The sequence below is a fragment of the Aquarana catesbeiana genome, linkage group LG03 (genome assembly GCF_042186555.1).
Source record: "Aquarana catesbeiana isolate 2022-GZ linkage group LG03, ASM4218655v1, whole genome shotgun sequence".
Classification (NCBI taxonomy): Eukaryota; Metazoa; Chordata; class Amphibia; order Anura; family Ranidae; genus Aquarana; species Aquarana catesbeiana.
Genome location: NC_133326.1, coordinates 48,349,068 through 48,371,503, shown reverse-complemented (window position 1 = coordinate 48,371,503; position 22,436 = coordinate 48,349,068). Strand labels below are relative to the sequence as shown.

The 22,436-nt window shown below is 42.7% G+C and overlaps 1 protein-coding gene across 1 annotated transcript in view; it reads right to left on the bottom strand.

The window, feature by feature from the left end:
* The window catches only part of ZNF710 (zinc finger protein 710), a 113,461-nt gene that overhangs the window by 21,016 nt on the left and 70,009 nt on the right, over nt 1-22,436 (bottom strand). The gene's annotated exons all lie outside the window — the stretch shown is intronic.

The following is a 22,436-nucleotide window of genomic DNA, read 5'->3' as shown; positions in this document are numbered from 1 at the left end:
CATGCAAAAATCTCATATCTAGTACCTGAATGGGCAGCAAAAGAAGACATCTACTGAAGTATGAAGTTTCCTTAGCACAATCAATGTAGATGTAGGAGACAGCCTCAGCAAGTGCTGCTCCACTGAACTCCACTGAACACTCCCCCTGATGCGCTTCACTCCGCCCACCGGGGCTTAGTCATAGACTTCAGGCCCGTCATCTTTATCGACTGACCTGGAACAAGCTTGTGAATATAAGTTGTTTGGAGAACTGAATTGCTGATTCTTTGTTAGTAACTCACTAAGTAGTGAAGCAATTACAACTAACCAAGCACGCACATTAAAAATGACATCTCTGTTTGATTTAATTGTGTACTGCTATATGTTAACTATTTATTATTGCTGTGTGCAATCTCAAAAGTGCCTCTACTTAGATATTCCTGTGTAAAGTGCCAATGGTGCATTCACCTACCTTTTATGAATTTCCAAAACACCCAGGGAGCTAAAGCATCCAAATTGCTCCTAAATGCAAATATAGGCTTTCACTAGGAAGTTAGCACTTAGCTCTGTCTTCTTTTGCCTTACAATTGGTCAGTGAGTCTTGCCCATCACATTGAGGGGCCAGTCATAAGCAACTGAAAGGCAGAAGGATGCAGGTCCAAGTAACAACTTCCAAGTGGTAGCCGGTACGTGCATAATAAAATGCTGGGTATCTGAAAATACCTGCACTACCAACACTTGGTACCTACATTAAAATGTTCATACCGCTGGTTTGGTCTTGCTCTCTTATACAATCTTTTTTGGCAGGAAGTGGTGGCTGATGTTAGCGCATTAAGTGGCTTGGTGGTGCCTATGGACCCACACTTGCCAATGTTGGGAATATGTGATACAATTAACACTACTCAAGAGACTATTTCTTTCTTACGCAATGTACTACACCAGGAAATTCATTCTTACCAAATGGAAGATTTAGGATCCTCCCACGGTGCAACAGTGGAGGTCCACTGTCAACAAAGTGCTGCCACTTTACAAGCTTACTTATTTGGGTCGAAATTGGCCAAAGAAGGTTACCAAAACTTGGGAAGCATGGGTCAAAGCCAGAGACTGTAAAAGTTTTACTGGTTGGGTTGGTCGATTGCACCTCAATACTTGCCCCTCCCCAGTGCAGGCCTCCTGGTAACTTCTCGGGGTCCTTTCTCCCCCATTTTCTCTCCCCCTCCTTGCGTCCCTCCTTTGGTATTTCTATCCCCCTGCCCCGTCTCCCATTTCCCTTGCTCCTCTTCCAAGAGGATTACCCATATGGTCCAAGGGATGGTTTGCAGGGTGTTTGATCTATGGATGGGAATTGTGGTAACTTGGTTTGAGTAGATAGGTATAACTAGTATACCAACTAGTGTATTGTTATTGTATACAGTATGTTCTTCTGGATCAGTAGGTCATTGTGACCTGTACAATATGTTGTAACTTTCTCATTGCTTGACCAAGTGCATGCATTGCAAATTTATCTTACTGTACTCATTTTCTCTGTGTAAACTCAATAAATGTACCTGTTAAAAAAAAAAATGCTGATACCACTGTGCACAGAAGGAGATACAGAATCACTTTAAAATGTCCCATTCGGTTCTGGATTCGGTGATTTTTTTTAAAGCTTCTTGTTATTGTTACAAGATTTATATTATATCATCATTCCCTAAATTTCCTTATTTAAATACAAGATACATGATGCTCAATTCTCAAAGCTTTACACAAGGATAAGAATGTTTATTGTAGCCACATGACTATAATATTTAATCTCATTGGCAGAAAAGAACCAGCTTTTTTTTTAAATAAGTCTCCTTATCCTGGTGTTTTAGCTCAGTGAATTGGGTGTACAGGCATGTAATTAAGGACAGATACTTTTATTATAAGTCTTAGTATGTTATGTCTACAGATGAAACGTGGAAGAAATTCCATGGAACCTCAGGGAGAACCTGGTGGAAAAAAAAATCGCTCCTCATTTTTGTTTTATGTGATTGGAATTATTACCCTCCCTCCCCGGGTCTGGTCACCCGACTTTCCATGTTTAAACGACTGCAAAGGAACAATGTTTGTGTCTCATACAGTAAGTGACAGATGGAACAGAAAACTCAGGATAGGAATATTAACAGATGCTTTAATTATAAGAAAACACTATATGGAGAAACTGACTGTTGTAAAGGAAAATGGATCTGAGAAGAATACAACATTCCAAACATGGAAATGTTAATAATGGATAATTGTTAATCACAAAGGGCCAGCAAGATGCCTGGGACATCAGTGGGACACAGAGAAACGTTAGCTGGCGACACTTGCCGATAGGTGTTACAGTCATGCCTCACATGAGCAGAAAAAGAACAAAAACACTACTACTGTATTTTCCCAGAGATAGGCAAATAAAAATGAAGTCAATCTAAAGGATGCAAGCAAGTCTGCTTTGGCCTTCATAATGATTAGTAAAACTATGAAAAAGCCAGTTGCTCAGATGTCTTAAAGCTGAACTCCGGGAATGAGACAAATTCTACCATTACACACACTACAAGGGTAAATGCATGGTTAAAGCGATTGTAGAACTCAGACATGAAATATGAACAAAGCATAGCCCTCTATAGTGTGTACTTGTCTCAATCAAGAGCACTAAGTGTCAGTTATGTCTGCTGTTTCATTCCTCTATCAGCATTAGTCAACTCTGATAAGTTTTCCTGACACCTGACGAGGAGGGATCTTCAGCATACAGCCTGTGATTGACAGCCTCAGCTCTGTGTGCGGTGTGAAAGGGGTGTGCCCCTTCCTGCCAGTCAGCTCTCAGCTTTCCTCACTGAGCTCTGCAGTCTTATTTCTGCTCTCTGTCCCTGTTTTCTAACAGCTCAGATATGCTTTGAATGGCTGTAGAGGAGAGAGGGCGCTGCAGATAAACAGATACAACTTATGTAGGAGGATTTGTTTCAGCTCTGTGTATCACCTGAGGCCAGTCACTTCACTGGTTATATGTAAAGGTTTACAACCACTAAAGATTCATGGATAAGGTGTACTTCTTACCTTATTCCCAGCTCCAGGAGGGTCCCTCAATCCACGTGACTGCCCCCCCTGCAGTGTCCTCTCTACGCAACCTTGGGCTGCAGTTGCAGGCATGCCTCCTTACATACAGTGCAGGGTTAATAACCCTGTATTGTGTGTGATGACATCAAGGGATCGCCCACAGACCGGAGCTGGAGGACAGCACTAGAGCCTTACAGAAATACCTAATACAGCTTATCCTTGCACCTTTAACCTAACCAAGCATTTAACCCTTGCTTTACAGGTGAGGATTGGGGGCACTGCAAGGGCACATTTTATCTCATTTCCAGAGCTCAGCTTTTAAGGGGGAAAACCTAGTTGCCATTTACAAATAAATTATTCTAATAATGGATGTCCCTTGTGTGGATACTCCTGCGTTAGTTAAAACTTATGGTGCTGAAACTAACAGTTTAGGCTCTAGTACAGTGGAGGCCACGAGGCTCTCTTGCTCTTCACCAATTGTACTGTATACTTTTTACAGGATGTTCTGTGAATGAATGAGAGGAGATTGTAACATTCCATGTGCACTTTCTTCATTCACAGAATGCCATGATTTCTGTGAAAAGACTACAAGACGTTTTATGAATGGGTGAGGTGAAGAGTGAGCAACCCACTATCATCCCTTTACTAGAGCCTGAACTGTAAGTTCACCAAGTTCGGCACTTACAGTAGTGTATGGGCAGAATCAGACTAATGCCCCATACACACGATCGGACTTTCTGACAACAAAACCGTGGATTTTTGTTCGAAGGATGTTGGCTCCAACTTGTCTTGCATACACACGGTCACACAAATGTTGGCCAACAATTACGAACGTAGTGACATACAAGACGTACGTGATATCTCCATTATGAACGCTAGTTTTACAAGACCGAGCGCTTTTGTCCGACGCACTTGTGTACACATAATCGGAAAGTCCGACAACAAACATTTGTTGGCAGAAAATTTGAGAACCTGCTAGCCAACATTTGTTGGCGGAAAGTCCGACAAGAAATGTTGGGTGGAGCATACACATGGTCGGACTTTCTGCCAACAAGCTCACATCCAACATTTGTTGTCGGAAAATCCGATCGGGTGTATGGGGGCATTAGAGTTTTAACTGATGCGGGAGCATTCACATATGAAACATCCATCATTGGAGGTGATTTATTTATACATAATCTCCAAAAATTGTTTTTCCCTGGAGTTCAGCTTTATAGTGAAAGAAAAGCCTAATGCCACGTACACACGAGTGGACTTTTTGACCGGACTGGTCCGACGGTCTATCCGACGGACTTTCGGTGGACTTTCCTACACACGATCACACCAAAGTCTGATGGATTAGTACGTGATGACGTACGACCAAACTAAAATAAGGAAGTTGATAGCCAGTAGCCAATAGCTGTCCTAGCTTCGGTTTTCGTCCTTCGGACTAGCATACAGACAAGCGGACTTTTCGACAGGACTCGAGTTCGTCGTAAAGATTTGAAACATGTTCCAAATCTAAAGTCCGTCAGATTTTCGACCGAAAAAGTCCGCTGCAGGTCCGATGAAGCTCACACACGGTCGAAATTGTCCGCCGGACTCGGTCCATCGGACCAGTCCGGTCGAAAAGTCCGCTCGTGTGTACCCGGCATAACACTATCTATTCTAAAACAAAATGTTCCCTCTCCTCCTACCTACCTGTAAAAAAAAAAAAAAAATGTGTGTACTTACCTATTTTAATCCATTCTGGTCCAGTCACCTAATCCCGCGGGTCCAGCTTCCCTGTGTCAGGGCGCGGTTGCAGCACTGACAATGCCTGGGCCATGGGAGCCTATGGGTGATGTCACGACTCCCAGCATCCAGTCATCGTCAAGTGCTCCCAAAGCCAGAGCTGCAGGATTGTGAGAACGGACTGGAGCATATTAAAAAAAGGCAAGTATACAGATCTTTTTTATACAGGTTAAGCAGAATAAATAGGAAAGATATTTTTAAGAATGGTTAGACTTAGGCTTTTGATTTCCACTTTAAGAACACCCATTATAATGATGTAAACCTGTCTATGGGTTCCATTGGAGATATCCAGCCAGTGAATGGTTAAGGGGCAAAAAGCAGGAAATCCTTACTTGCATAGATCAATATTTACTCTTTCTAATCTGAGCTCCAGGGCAACATGTGCAGGAAGGTGAGTGTGAAGACTGCAGTCATGTTAAAAGGAAAAACACACTCTTTGTCCAAGAAACTCTTTAGAAGAGCTCAGATCTGAACATATTTTAATAGTATTTAAGGAAAACGAAATTGGTGAGTGGCAGGTGCCAAGTCGTCTGCTTGTACAAATAAAACATTTCTTTACAGTCACGGGACTTTATAGATCATACGGCCATGGGAAAAAGAAATGCAAAATTATACAGTCATTGAAGTATTTTCAGGGACATATATATATAGATATAGATATAGACTATATACTATACTAAAAACAAATACAGGTATATAGACGATCGGCATTACATTTTATAAGGTTTTTTAATTGATGGAATTAAATCTCTGGTAGTATTTAAAAAAGAACAAAAAAAAAAAAGGCTGGAACTCTGCTTTAATATATATCTATATATAGATAGATCTATATATAGATATATATTAAAGCAGAGTTCCAGCCTTTTTTTTGTTCTTTTTTAAATACTACCAGAGATTTAATTCCATCAATTAAAAAACCTTATAAAATGTAATGCCGATCGTCTATATACCTGTATTTGTTTATAGTAACTTCTCTGTTCCCCGCTGAGCACGCTCCCATCTTCCTTGTGGGCATGTGAAGCCCACTAGTAGCTTCTTCCTGGATAAGATGCATGCACCTCCTGATCTCGTACATACGCATAAAACGTGGCGCACGTATTATTGCAACGGCGGCATTGGAGGAAGTTCCCGTCCTGTTATGCCAACCTGTCACTCAAGCTTGGTTACTTTTTTTAAAGTTGGCGCTTATCGCTGGCCTGCATCACGTAATTTCCTGTTAGGAAATAATGCAATGCTTCCAGCCAGCGATGCCCATTGATTCCTTGGATTGATGACAAGCATCTCCAGGAGCTATTGTGAGTCCGGAAATGACGGTACGCGCCACGGCTAGGTACACAGGAAGAAAATAATTATGCCATAGAAACAAGGTAAATAAAAAAAAATACCCAATACGTTTTTTTTTTTATGTAATCATTGACTAGATGGCGCAAAGTCTTTAACGTGGGTGGAACTCCACTTTAAAGTGTATATCAACTTTTGCAGCCAAATCGGGATAACGCCTACTTTCTATTTGATACATGTTCTCCTAGCAAACCTAATATTTGAATATTTATAAATATATCAGATTTGCTGCTTACCATTTTAAATGCTCTTTTCTGATTTTCTCATCTCCTATAGCCGCTAGCAATAATCACTGTCTTCTATGGTGGGGAGGGCTTCCCCTGCCCGATAACTGATAGTGGTTAAGGGAAACAGTCTGTCCCTAAAGCCTAGTACACATGATGAGATGGCCGGCTGTTTTTTTTTGGGATGTTATTCTCCATATCGAAAAATGATTAGCTTACTAAAGTACGAAAATTCCCGTACGACAAAATAAAAATTAGGAAGTGATGTAATGTGTTGTAGTGTATTTGTACAGTGGAACCTTGGATTGCGAGTTACGCAGTTGATGAGCGTTTCGCAATACGAGCACTGTATTTATTAAAAATCGTAACTCGGTTTGCAAGTGTTGTCCCGCAAAACGAGCACGATTCAGGCCAAAGCGTGTGCAGTACCGCGTTTGGCCTGAGGTGGGGGGGCCGGAGCCGAGCGGCGCCGATTGGCGCCGTTCAGAAATGCACGGGAAGGCCCGAGGGCAGCTCGGCTGACCTCGGCAAACCTCGGGAACGGAGTCTTTCCGAGGTTTGCCGAGGTCAGCCGAGGTGTCCTCGGGCATTTCCGGCCGTTTCCGAGGCTCTCCGGCACCCCCCCCACCTCTGGCCGCATGCGGTATTGCATGCCATTGAAGTCAATGCAGTGCCATTGACTTCAATAGGGAAACTCGCTTTGATATGCGAGTACTTTGGATTACGAGCATTCTCCTGGAACGGATTATTCTCGTAATCCGAGGTTCCACTGTATCGTATTGTATTTTCGGGACAAAAATGGTACGGATTAAACAAAAACAGAAATTTGATTAAATAATATCATTTCAAAGTACCTTTATCATGCGATGCTGCTGAAAGCCTGTCCTAAGCGTCTAGCACCATCATATTTCATCATTTGATCTAAAGCAGGTACTGGAATGCAAATTTCAACATCCAAGAGCCTTCAGAGTTGGCACAAACCACGTATTAGCCTGCCTAGTTGGTTTAGCCTGTGGCCAGACTGTTTAGCATGATCACATTCAGCTTCCCATATGAGAGTTCCAACCTTCCAATGAACGATTCCTCAGGCTGCCGCACACACTCGTACATAAATGAAGTGTCCAATGAGACATCATCCATTCATATGAGCAACACTGTACACCTCCACTGGAATAATGTAATAGCTGATTTTATAAAATCCTATTCCTGCCAAGCCCTCTGACCCTTTTCTTCTCTCTGCTGCAATACTGCAGATAGCTGCATTGTGACTATAACATACATAGGAAAAGTAGCAACTATCATTTCCCTTCATAGGCAGGATGTAAATCTCCGATATTATAAAAGTGCTACAATCCTGTTCCTGCCAAGTCCCCCCGACCCTTTTCAATATGCCCCACTTCTTATCTCTGGTGCAAATAGCTGCTTTGCCTCTATAACATATATAGAATGTGTAGCAACTACCATTTCCCTTCACAGGTTGGAAAAATTAACCGCTTCAGCCCCCGAAGATTTTACCCCCTTCCTGACCAGAGCACTTTTTGCGATTCGGCACTGCGTTGTTTTAACTGACAATTGCGCGGTCGTGCGACGTTGCACCCAAACAAAATTGATGTCCTTTTTTTTCCACAAATAGAGCTTTCTTTTGGTGGTATTTGATCATCTCTGCGGTTTTTATTTTTTGCGCTATAAACAAAAAAAGAGCGACAATTTTGAAAAAAAAAGCAATATTTTTTACTTTTTGCTATAATAAATATCCCCCAAAAATATATAAAAAAAATGTTTTCCTCAGTTTAGGCCGATATGTATTCTACAAATTTTTTTTTTTTTTTTTTTTTTTTTTTTTTTTTACCAAAAAGATTGCAAAAAGCGTATATTGATTGGTTTGCTCAAAAATTATAGGGTCTACAAAATAGGGGATAGATTTGTGGCTTTTTTATTATTAATTTTTTTTTCTTTTACTAGTAATGGCGGTGATTTTTAATCGGGACTGCGACATTATGGTGGACACGTCGGAAAATTCTGACACATTTTTGGGACCACTGGCATTTTTACAGCGATCAATGCTATAAAATTGCATTGATTACTGTAAAAATGTCACTGGCAGTGAAGAGGTTAACCACTAGGGGGCAGTGAAGGGGTTAAGTGTGTCCTAGTGTGTGTTCTAACTGAAGGGGGGAGGGGACTGTGCAGGGGAGATGACAGATCGCTGTTCATACTCTGTATTAACAAACAATCTGTCTGTTCTCCCCTCAGAGAACCGGAAACTGTGTTTACACACACAGATCCCTCCCTTCTCCATGTGCCCGGAGTGATCGCCTGAGCCAGGTGGTGATCGCGACCGCCAGGCACTCGCAACACCTCCGTGGGCGAGCAGGGGGCGCGCGCGCCCCCTAGTGGCCGTTTATGTTACAGACACAACATGACGGGGATTAGCGCAGAATATGGCAAGATGGTGTACAGAAAGCTCCCCAGGTATGTCATTTCCTGCTTGTGTGATTGGTTCACTGATTTTCCCTGAAGTCTGCATTAAGATACAAATCAGATTTTTAGCATCCCCTGCAACAAAAATTTCATTTTTGATGAGATGCTCCCAAAGGGAAATCATGTCTAGACCCACGTTCACATTGGGCTGATTTGGCATGACAAATCGGCGGCTATTGCCAGCAGTGGCACCGTCCGAATTGGTGCAACACTGACTTTGCGGCGCCGTACTGATTCCTGAAAGTACATTTCTGTACTACTTTTGGCGACTTTGGGGGCAATTTGAATAAAAATCTGTGCATGAGCCCACACAGATGTCTGTCAAATCACCCCCGAAGTCGGACTACATTGCCAGTTTGAAATTGTGTGAGTTCAGCTGAACTCGCAAGATTTTTAACCCACATCAGTGTGAACTTGGCATAAAGTGATGCAGGCCTTGCCACTTTCCTCATTAGAACCCTGCAGGCGCAGCAGCTGACTGAGAATTATAAAACCACAGCACATGGACACAAACTGCTATTTTTCCAGAATAACAAAAAAGGTAGGAATTAGACATGTGCACTGCTGGAAAAATTGTTCATTTGTTTTTGTTGGGTTTTTTGGGTCATTCGTTATGATCGCAATTCGTAAATTTGAAAATTCAAAAATCCAAAAATAAGAAAGAAATTTTGAAAATTCGAAAGAATAACTAACAACTAACTATTAAGTTATAGGCATTGGAATTTCCATTCAAATTTGGCTGTTAGTGAACGTAACGAATATGAATTTATCCAAAGTTATGAATTAAACGAAATAACAAATGCCGCATCTAGGAAATGGAACGGAATTAATAATTAATAATAAATAATAATAATAAAAAGTTTAATTTTATTATTGTTACTTATTATTATTAGTTTGTTTCGTTCCATTCCTTTAGATACGGCATTCGTTATTTCGGATTATTTGTAACTTCAGATAAATTCGTATTCGTTAAGTTCACAGCCAAATTTGAAAGGAAATTCCAATACCTATAATTTAATAGTTGGTAATAGTTAAGTTATTATTAGTTTTTTCAGATTTTCAAATTTTTGGGTTTGCGAATTTTAGAATTTACGAATTTTCGCAAAAATTCGATAAATGGGTTTTCAGTAATTCGGATAATTCAGAATTACCGAATTTGGTGAAATTCATTCAAAAACGAAATCGGAACGAAACTAATTGCGCATGTCTAGTAGGAATCTGCTACAAAGTAAGTTAAAATCCCTGCAATGTACATAGATCACCCAGAGAGGAATATCTGTTTCCCAACAAGTGTGGAGTAAGGCTGGCCATACATGGTCGAATTTCGAAAGAATTTTGTTTTGAAAATCAGAAAATTTGTGCGTTTTGTGCCACCATTGATTTTGAAATTCGACCAACCAAACCTTCAATTTCACATCATGTTGCTACAGAAAAGAATTTGTGGCTGGGAATCTTCTTTTCTTTCCGGGAATTTTCTTTTCTTGCACATGCGCATTTCTTTTTCGATTACATTTCTCGCATGATTCTCCCATCATTGATTAGAAAATCCTCCGCACGAAAATCGGCTGTTGCTGCAGCCCACAAATATTGCGAAATACGAACTAAAATTCTTAGATAAGATTTTCGATAGAAAATTCTGTCGAAATTCGACCCATGTATGGCCTGCATTACTCTTTAAACTTCCACTGGTAATGAAAAGTCAGCCACTATACGAGTCTTTGAGGATTGCTTTGTTCGAAAATAATTGTCATGTTGGCCTTGTTCAATCATTAGCGCTGTAGTGAATATGACGGATGTGTCGTAGGACCACATGTTACCCAATGGCGCCATTCACATCAAGTCTACAGCAGTTTCTGAAAATGCACACCTAGTGCCCTTTAATGCATTTCCAGCCCCTGGAAGTAGATCCTTCCAAAATTACTGAATTATTGGCTAAACACATATTGAAAATGTGTATTAACACCTAATAAAAAGCGCTTCAACGTACTACAACAGGTATTAATAAAATGCACTGAAAACCGGAAAAGAACAGACAAGGAGAGATGTGAACCTATAGTATTTGGTAAAACACAACAAACTACAAATACACAGTTATGCCCTGTACACACGATAGGATTTTCCGATGGAAAATGTGTGATGGGACCCTGTTGTCGGAAATTCCAACCGTGTGTAGACTCCATCGGACAGTTTCCATCGGAATTTCCGTTGCACAAAATTTGAAAGCTGGTTCTCAAATTTTCCGACAACAAAATCCGTTTGCGTAAATTCCGACGCACAAAGTCCCACGCATGCTCGGAATCAAGCAGAAGAGCAGTACTGGCTATTGAACTTCAACTTTCTCGGCTCGTCGTACGTGTTGTACGTCACCGTGTTCTTGACGTTCAGGATTTCCGACCAACTTTGTGTGACCGTGTGTATGCAAAACAAGTTTGAGCCAACATCCGTCGCAAAAAAAAACATGGGATTTTGTTGTCGGAATGTCCGATCGTGTGTACGAGGCATTAGTCACCGAAAACCAGCACCATGGAAATGTGATTTCCCTGAAAATATATTTCTGGGAACAATCTTCAAGCTTGGCACCCTTCCGAGGAATTAGGGACACTTGGTTGTGGAGCAAGGTAAGCCAGCAAGGTGATGGAGGAACATATAACCGAGTCAGGAAATGATCTTTGTGATACATAAAATCCTCCTTGTATACAATTTGTTCCATGTGTCCCAGCATAATGCAAGGAGCAGATGTTATACGTCAAGCATTCCACAGACACACAAACCAAGTACAAACACAGAGTGCTTGTCATTCAGAGGAAACACTGCAAAAATTCAATTTATTTTTTAATTACTTTAAATTTTTTTTTACAAATCCCCTTTGTATGTGTTACTCTATTTCAGACTTGGATTCACTGGTAATAGATTTGATTATATGTATCAGGGTTGCCAACCTCCCGCAGCATTTTTTACTGACTAAACATACAAAATTTACTGGCGGAACACATTTTTTACTGGTAACCTGAGAAATTACAGAACTCCTATTAAAAACTAACACAGTGAATATTTAAACCATATAAACATGATATGGAACACACTGACAATACCTATAAAGCCGCGAACGCACGAGCGGAATGCCCGACAGAAAAAGTCAGACGGAAGCTTTTCATCGTCTATTCCGATCGTGTGTAGGCCTCATCGGACTTTTCCTTTTGAAAATTCTGACGGACCTAGAAATAGAACATGTTCTAAATATTTCCGACGGAACCAATTCCTATCAGGAAAACCGCTCGTCTGTATGCCGTTCCGACGGACCAAAAACGACGCATGCTCTGAAGCAAGTACGAGACGGCTAGTGGCTATTGAACTTCCTTTTTCTAGTCCCGTCGTACGTGTTGTACGTCACCGCGTTCCGGACGGTCGGACTTTGGTGTGACCGTGTTTAGGCAAGACAGCTTGAGCGGAATTCCGTCAGAGTTCCGTCGAAGAAACCTTCGGAGTTTATTCCGACAGCAAAACCGGTCATATGTACGCAGCATAACAAAGTAATTTGCTTGATTTACACTTAAAAAGTCAACACAGCATGAAATTATCAGCCCCTGATATTTACTGGCAGTTGTAAAAAAAAAAAAACACTGATTTTTACAAACTGTCAGTAAATTTATTGGCAACCCTGATATGTATAGTATATGATTATACAGTGAAAATGTTTTAAAACAAACTGGCTTTATGGAAACACTAACCGGCCACTTTATTTATTAGGTACACCTGTTCAATTGTTTGGTAACACAAATTGCTAACCAGCCAATCACATGGCAGCAACTCAGTGCATCTAGGCATCTCGACGTGGTGAAGACGACTTTCTGAAGTTCAAACCGAGCATCAGAATGGAGAAGAAAGGGGATTTAAGTGACTTTGAATGTGGAATGGTTGTTGGTACCAGACAGGCTGGTCTGAGTATTTCAAAAACTGCTGATCTACTGGGATTTTCACACACAACCATCTCTAGGGTTTACATAGAATGGTCCAAAAAAGAAAATATCCAGTGTGCGGCAGTTGTGTGGACAGAAATGCCTTGTTGATGTAAGAGGTCAGATTAGAATGGGCAGACTGGTTCCAGACGATAGAAAGGCAATAGTAACTGAAATAACCACTCGTTACAACCAAGGTATGCAGAATACCATCTCTGAACACACAACAGATCAAACCTTAAAGCAGATGGGCTAGAGCAGAAGACCACACCGGGTGTCACTCCTGTCATGTAAGAACAGGAAACTGAGGCTACAATTCACAGAGGCTCACCAAGATTGGACAATAGAAGATTGGAAAAACGTTGCCTGGTCTGATGAGTCTCGATTTTAGCTGCAACATTCAGATGGTAGGGTCAGAATTTGGCGTAAACAACATGAAAGCATGGATCCATCCTGCCTTGTATCAATGGTTCAGGCTGGTGGTGATGTAATGGTGTGGGGGATATTTTCTTGGCACACTTTGGGCCCCTTGGTACCAATTGAGCATCATTTAAACACCACGGCCTACCTGAGTATTGTTGCTGACCATGTCCATCCCTTTATGACTACAGTGTACCCATCTTCTGATGGCTCCTTCCAGCAGGATAATGCTCCATGTCACAAAGCTCCAATCATCTCACCACTGGTTTCTTGAACATGACAATGAGGTCACTGTACTCCAATGGCCTCCACAGTCACCAAATCTCAATCCAATAGAGCACCTTTGAGATGTGGTGGAACGGGGGATTCGCATCATGGATGTGCAGCCAACAAATCTGCAGCAACTGCATAATAATATCATGTCAGTATGGGCCAAAATCTCTGAGGAATGTTTCCAACACCTTGTTGAATCTATGTCACAAAGAATTAAGGTAAAAGTGGGTCCAACCTGGTACTAGCAAGGTGTACCTAATAAAGTGTCTGGTGACTGTATATACAAATGCTTTCACAGTCTCTGTTATAAGGGCCAATCAATTCATTATTTCACATTATGTAGAATGAAGTTTGAGGTCAGGAACATCCAAACCTTTTAGGGCCGCTTCACATTGCCCCAGTGCAGTCCTGTTGCGCTTTGGGCAAAGCGCAGCTAACCCATGGTTTTCGCGCAGTTTCAGAAGGCACACCAAATTTACAAGACCTCGTGTGCCCATCAAACGCTGCCACTCTGCCCAACAAATGCTGCCACTCTGCCCAACAAATGCCGACACTGTGATCCCCTCCTCCGCGCGGTGTCCTCCATGGGTCTTCTCCTCTCCTCCTGTTCTCTCCTATAGGCGATTAATCACAGCGCCTGATGTTTCAGCCAATCAGGTGACGGGTAACAGACACGAGCACCTGATTGGCGGAGAGGCGGTTCCGTGTTAGGAAAGCGAATATACATCTGCTTTTCTAACACACCTGGGTGGACTGCAAGCGCAAAAATGGCGCTCGCAGGTCACTTTTTTTTACGCCTATTAGAGCCTATGGCTCTAATCAGGTGCTTAAAAAGCACCCCCCGCCACTGTAATTCAGGCGGGGTGCCTGAATAGGGGGTTTAAGCGGCGGCCATGGATAGATTCATGTTATGCATGAATCTATCCATTGGTCATAGAAAGGGTGGCTGGAGAGAAGCGCGGCGCCTGTGTGCCCTTATGGACGTACCGCCACTGCCCTTATATGTACCTGAACTCCATTGTGATCCAGCAATGTGCATTAGAGCCTCGGCTCTCCAGGGACTCTCCCTCCTTACTGGCTGAGACAGCAGTGGGAGCCATTGACTCCCACTGCTGTCAATCACAGCTGGTGAGCCACTGAAAAGAAAGGGTGGGGCCAAGCCTTGGCTCTGTGTCTGAATGGACACACAGAGCAGTGGCTCACGAGCGAGCCTCCTTGGGTGCCCCCACAGAACGCGGTTTGCTCTGGGGGCACAGAAGCGCTGGCGGGGGACCTGAAAAGAGGAGGATCGAGGATGCTCTGTGCAAAACCACTACACGGAGCAGGCAAGTATAACATGCTTGTTATTTGAAGAAAAAAAAAAAAAAAACAGAAAACTGGCCTTTAATATCACTTTAATTCTTGCCACAGATGTGAAGCAAAGCACTGCGGCTGTGGCATATGTACACCCCCGGCTAAATAAGAAGCATTTGGGGGGGGGGGGTTAAAACAGCAGCTCAACTGCAGGGTTTTACTGCCTTCCTAATTGCTTGTGTGAATGAGCAAGCATGCAAAAAGCACAAGGCAAAATAAACTCTGCATCTCAGGTATAATATCCTCTTGTGTGGAAGTGACGGCACTCGGGAGTTGGCAATCAGGGAGTGAATGGTTAATTTTTAACTCTCTTAACTGCACTGCAGACAGACAGCGAGAGAAGAGAAGTTCATTGCCTCAATGAAAGTTTAATCAGTTCACGGATCAGTCAATGCAACCTGAGCTACTGTAGGTGCAAAAATATCAGACATGTGGCGGTTCTACAACTGCTGCGCTAGTAAAGCCATCGGTTTAGGGAAATAATAGAAGATAACCTAGAAGCAATGGCATGCGTCTTCATTAGACATCAACTAAACTTTCCATTTTTAAGTATGAAGAATCCATAAAAAACGGCACATTTTTCTGGAAGTGGTACTAAACATGATCCTTACTCTCCAGAAATGATCCCCACACACTCACTGCTTAATAGTCCTGTAATCTATAATTTATTTTTTATTAAATCGATTCTCACTGTTTTTCTGCCTTGTACGTACTCTGCGAGCTCCGAAACTTGCCCCCCCTGGACTGGCATCTGGCTCAGCCTCTCAGTGATCCCAGTGGGGGGTATCTGGGGGGAGGCTGAACTAGCCATTCCTGCCGTCTCTAGAGCCCAACGCTCTAATGAGCTCTGAAGGGGAGAGCAAAGCAAACACAGCTGATCGCTCTGCTTACAGTGGAGGGGGAGAACAGAGCGATCAGTGGTGTTTGAATGCTCAGTTCTCACTGCAAATATAGCGGGGGACAGATCAGGGGCGGACTGACAACTCATGGGGCCCCCGGGCAATAGGAGATTATGGGGCCACACAGTATACACACACACAGTATACACAAACATGTACACACAATATACACAGACATGTTTCTATTGGCTGAGAAGGTACTGGAGAAGTGGGGCAGCTATCTCGGGATTTTTAGAGCAAAAAGATGTCGGAAAGGGACATTTCAGAGACAGATGTAAAAAAAAAAAAACACAAATTTTTACATACTGTCCCTGGTTTTACTGAGGCTGGCAACCCTGATGGGGCCCCCTAGAGGCCCGGGGCCCTCGGGCAGTGCCCGAGTGGCCGAATGGTCAGTCCGCCCCTGGGACAGATGCAACATCGGATCAATGCTGCATCCACCTAGTTGAGTATAGTGGTTAGTTTTCTTTTTTTTAAATCCCATACTTGTGGATAGTGCTGTGGGGGCCTACAGCGCCCCTGGTGCTCCCAAACTTTTCTTTTAAGCTAGTGATTCATTAAGATTTGCAATCTTTACTGCTCCCCCTTCTTGGCGATATCATTTAGAGATCACATCTTTTCTCTACATGGAAGAAATCCATATATACCTCTATGTTGAAAATTGGGCTTGTTGGGTTTTCTAGAACCCCCATCGAGTGGACAGTCCCGTGGGGACCTATAGCGCCCCTGGAGCTCCCCTGGCTAAACACTCCCTTGGGACGATGCTTTCCCCTAACACATTATGGTATTCAGCTGTATCTCAGGCTGCATTCACACCTGGTTGTAGCGTCTGAGCGTTTTTTCTGCGTTTTTTTGCACGATTTTGGCGTGTTTGTATGCAGCGTTTTTGGGCTTTGACATTTTTTTATTAACCAATACAGAAAACTGTTATCCGTCGCATCATTTGTTGCTGGGTATTTCAGCTTTTTTTAGCTTCTCCAATAGCTTTTATTTCTTCTTTTATTGTTATTCATTTATTATAATATTTCTTTGTTCGGGTAAGGGGTTCAAGTTCAGTTTAGGTTAGGGTTAGGCTTAGGAGTTAGGGTTATTTATTATTTTAGAAATACTGGATACACACCCAAGATTTTATAAACAACAACAAAAAACAGAGAGAAGGCCCGAACCTATAAATAAAAATAGTATTATGCCTCATCTGAATCTCTCTCTCTCCCTATCAATATATTATATACATATACACACACACTATAATATATATATATATTATTTTTTTTTTAATAATTGCTCAGTGTATAGAACTTGTTATATGGGTACCCTCATCCCAAAATATAATAGAAAAAGAGTGCAATGGGGCAGCGGGATTTTGTTGGTACCGTCGAAGGACATTGACAGTTTGAATAAAAGGATTTTATTACATTACACACACACACACATATACATATATATATATATATATATATATATATATATATATATATATATATATACACACATATACATACATATATATATATATATATATATATATATATATATATATATATTTTTTTTTTTTTTTTGCAGGCCTTCTCTGTGTCTGAATTTCAAGTAACCTCATTCAAGAATTTTGGGGCTTTAGTTTGGAATCCAAGTTTTAACTGAAAAAGCTAAAGTTGCAAGTCCCATAGTTACTATACATCAATTTCCTAATGAAAAAAAAAATGTTACAAGTGGTAATTGGAAGACTTCATATAAAAAAAAAAAAAATGCAGAATGTTGGTTTAATGAAATAGACAATCATAACAGAAGTACATGCATTCACTACATTTGTGTGCTGCTGGAAATCAGCACTGGAAGATTCAGAAAACAAAGGCGCTGTCAGCACATTGACAAAAGGTAAGGGTTAAATAGGAAGAGTGTGTGAGAGCCAGACAAAGAGAAAAAAAAAAGTCAGACAGAGGAGGAGACAGCTGCAGAAACAAGGGACACTGTCACATAGGGAGGGAGGACAGGAAAAGACAGAAAGAAAGAGAGAGGGGGGAGAAATTCTGAAGAAAGAAAGAATGAGAGAAAGAGAGAAAGAGAGAAGGGAAAAGCAGAGCCGGGTAAAAGTGGAGACAAAGGAACACACAGGAAAGGGGGGACTCCAGGGATGAAGGGACGTTGACAGCTCTACATATCAACTCTCTTATAATGTATATAATGATAACATTTTAGGAGTGCCTATCAGACTACCGGCAGTGTACTCCACATTGAACGTTAATAACGATCATACATGCTTCTACTGTCTTGTTTTTGATCCAGCACCTAGCTCAGGTTTGAAGTTTAGTTAGTAAGGTTGTATAAAGACATCAGTCTATGACTTGAGGTTTCCAGTGTAATGGCAACAACATAGGTAGACTGCAAGGAAAAGAGCTATATTTATATATGCTCAGCTACTTCACACCTAGGAATACATTGTAGAAATGTGTTAAAAAAAAAAAAAACTGGTGGGTGAACATTTTCAATGGAGGGGGCCTTTATGTGTACTTTTCTGTCTGTCAGTAAAGGTACAAAACTGCCTGAGAAATGACTACCGAAATGCTGGAGGCTGGTTGGCTTGCAACCTGAATGTGACTAATGCCGCGTACACACGACCGGACTTTACGGCATACTTTGCCCGGCGGACTTTACGACGGACTTTCCGAATGAACGGATTTGCCTACACACGATCAACCAAAGTCCGACGGATTTGTACGTGATGACGTACGACCGGACTAAAACAAGGAAGTTCATAGCCAGTAGCCAATAGCTGCCCTAGCGTCGGTTTCTGTCCGTCGGACTAGCATACAGACGAGCGGACTTTTCGACCGGACTCGAGTCCGTCGGATAGATTTGAAACATGTTTGAAATCTAAGTCCGTCAAACTTTTGAGAAAACAAAGTCCGCTGGAGCCCACACACGATCAAATTTTCCGACGAAATCCGGTACGCCAGACCAAGTATGCCGTAAAGTCCGATTGTGTGTACGCGGCATAAAGCTGGCCAAACATTGACCGAAAATTTGCCCAGTCCACCAGGAACCAGCCAAATATTGATCAGTGAGTAGGCTACTCCCCTGGAGAGAAGGGATATGTGTGGACTCCCCTCCCCGCTGGCGAAGGGACATGTTGGAAAATTTTCCAATGGTCAGCGGCTGCTGCTGAGTGTATTCTGAGTGAGGCGGGTGCCACTGTCAGAATATGATCTCCTGGCACAGCGGAAAATTTCTCCATCCACCTTGTCAGCCCACTGGCTGAACAAAAAAAAAAAGAAATAAAAAGAAAATGTGTGGCCAGCTAAGATTGGACACCAACTCTAATGGTCTTAAATCAGCCTCACATTTTTAACAGCCCTTAAAACCCAACTCTGGGAAACGAAAAAGTCTTCCTTGCAGTGGGGCTGCGTCCAGGGGGAGATAACTTCTTGTTTCTGTCTAGGTGAGAGCAAAAGTGTTTTTAACTTATCCGATCCTCCACTCATCCGGCAGATGGGCTCCAGCAGTGGCAGGGATATGAGTAATGCATCCGTCTTGTCAAAGCACAGGTGTGTGCAGGGGATGTGCCGGGTGTGCCTGGGCACACCCTAATCACCAGGGTTGCCAACCATGCAGTGTCTGTAAAAAGCCTGAGCCTACAGTTGCTCTGCTGCCTCCTTAGCCAACAGCAACAACACTGTACACACCCCCTTTCCCAGTGTGCCTTATTTGAATTTACAACAGGAGGTGCCGGCAGCTAGAGCAGGGAGGAGTAAACAAAGACTGCAGTGTGGGATGGACTTCAGCCTACCAGGAAAAAGGTAAGCTGGGCTGAGCACAATGTAGTCAGTACACATACATACACATGCATGCATGTATGTATGTGTGTTTGAGCTTTGGGGTGCACACCGAAATGCAAAAGGCTGCGCACCCCTATGTGTCAGAGGACCGTAGAACACCTGAGTGCAGGGAAGAAGAAATTACAGGGGCTGGTCTAGAAGTGAGGAGGGGCCTGTGCATGCAGAGGATTAGGTAAAATGTCATTACCCAGTCCCCCTGGACATAAACAAGGAGTGAACCCTTGCAGTGCTGCACCCCAAAGCAAGGAAGGACCTTTCGTTTTCCTGGAGTTTAGCTTTAAGTATTGAGCCGGCCATACATGGGCGGAGATTCACTAAAACTGGAGCACACAGAATCTGGTGCAGCTGTAATAAACTTCTAACTTCAGCTTGTTTTTGACAATAAAACCTAGAAGTTGATTGGTTACTATGCAGAACTGCACCGGCTTCTGTGTGCTCCAGTTTTAGTACATCTCCCCCATGGATCAAAAAAATAAATAAATAAATAAATCGACCGGCTCAGCAGGAACCAGCTGAATTTTGATCCATGTATGGGCAGGGAGGATGTACAGAAGTTTATCTAGCGATCGACTTCTGTACAACTGCCCTGTGGAATTCTCTCCGCTCAATCAACGCGGCAGGCTATAGCCTGCAACATTGATCAGTGTATTATGATGGTGGGGGAAGTCATCTTGCTGTCAGAATATAACAGCTCAGCAGGGATGATTCTCCCCCATCCACATCAAGTGTGTGGATGGGGGAATCGAGTCAGTTTGAACAAAAAAACTGACTCATCTACAGGCTGCCTTAAGCTGGCCATAGATGGTTCGAATCTCGGCTGGTCCCTGATGATTCGAATCCCAGATGGTTAAGCAGGGACCAGCCTGAGATTCAAAGATGTATGGCCAGGCTGATTGTACCCAAGTTAATCAATCGATCAACTTGGGTGCAACCAGCCTTTCTGATTTTATATGCGATTGTTCCCCTGGCAAGGATGACCCCCCCACACACACACACACACACAACACAGGTAGAACACAATGACTCTGTAGGAGGGATTTAAACATCAACAGTGACCCATGTTTGCAGGAAAGAAAATTGCTTTGACTATGACCAGCTTAAGGGGACATCTGCCTCAAAAACTTAATCAGGATAAAGTGGAAACAATGTTCTTTATACAGGTGGTCAATGGAAGAATGGGCACCCTTACAGTGGTGGTCAGCATGCCACCCTTTCAGACATCTTATAGAACATTATAGTCATGTTGTTAGCCAAGAGAACTAGACAGGCACCAATAGATGGGAAAGCAATCTGCCACAGCTCAAAGAAAATCTCGCAACCCCTAGGGTTCCAAAGAATACAAATGCACTCAGTATGAAGGCCTTCAAAATGTAATAAAGTAGAAAAAGGGAACAAGGTAAATCTTGATAAAGAAACTAAAGAAAAGATATAACTTTATCATATAGATTTAGAGGACGAGATACATCTGTTCTGCCAGTGCAGTTAATTTTGCAGACTGAAGAGATGCACTCTGCCTACAGACATGAGACCACAGTTAGGCCGGCCATAGGCCACTGTTCGAAACTTCAGCAGGAACCGGATTCAAACCATGTATGGGCAGGCTGAACCCCAAGTTGATCAACTGATTTTACTTGCGATGATTGCTAGCGGCTGTTATAGCCACTAGCAATAATCGCTGCATTCTCCTGGTGGAAACTCCTTACCCTGCCCCTACCGGGACAACACAATGGCTCAGCGGGAAGGATTTCTTCATCAGCACTGACTGTATTGATGGGGGAAATCGAGTCATTTTCTTTCCTGCAACCCGTGGTTGCAGGAAAGAAAATCGCTCCTTCTATGGCCGACCTTAGGATTGGGCAATGATCTCCCATTAGTCAGATGCCAGCTGGCTGACCACTGTCCAGGAGGTGACTTTTGCCAAACAGGATTAAAAAACCTGTAACCAGTTATTGCTTCCATTTGAGATAAGCGGTGGAGTGACAGCATGGCTTGAAGTTCTTTCACTTAGCAATGCCCTAACTTGGAGTGCTTTTACACTGGGGCTCCAAGTTTGTTTTTTCAGCTGTTTCGACATTACAATTGGACCTCCTAAAATAAAAATGTTCCTGGTAATGCACCATTTGCTTAGGAACACAGTGTAAAGAACACAGGGATGTACCAAGGCCAAACCAATATGATTTCCAATTACTGCACTCAAATCTGATCACATGGCTCTTTTCACTGCCTTAATCAAACGCAACAGTGTTTTAAACCTGAGAAACTGGAAAACCAAAAATTAGGTTTGCTAACCATATTCTGGCCCTGATTCAGAGGCTGTGTAACCCTGGACTAGAAAAGAACTTGTAAAACATGTACACATTAGATGGCGGCCAGGCTTTAAAGCTGAATTTCAGAGACCATAAATAGCCTCCCTTGCAGAGGGGCAGACCCCACACTACAAGGGTGAAATGCTCATTTAGGGCTCTGAAAAAAACTGTTTTACTTACCCGATCCTCCGCTTCTGCTGCTATACAGTCTCTTCTCTATGATCCAGTGCTAGCATGTCCTCTAATGTCATTAAGTACAATGCAGAGCCCATGGCCCTGCACTGAAGATGAGCACACCCAGAAACAATCCACTGCCGGAATGTAGAGAAGCAACTGCAGAGACGGGTCTAGCAGCGCAGAGGGAGCCTGTGGGTGCAGAGACGGGTCTAGCAGCGCGGAGGGAGCCTGTGGGTGCAGAGAGGAATCTAGCAGTGTGGAGGGAACCTGTGGATGCAGAGACAGGTCTAGCAGCATGGAGGGAGCCCGTAGGTGCAGAGACTGGTCAACCAGCATGGAGGGAGCATGTGGGTGCAGAGACGGGTCT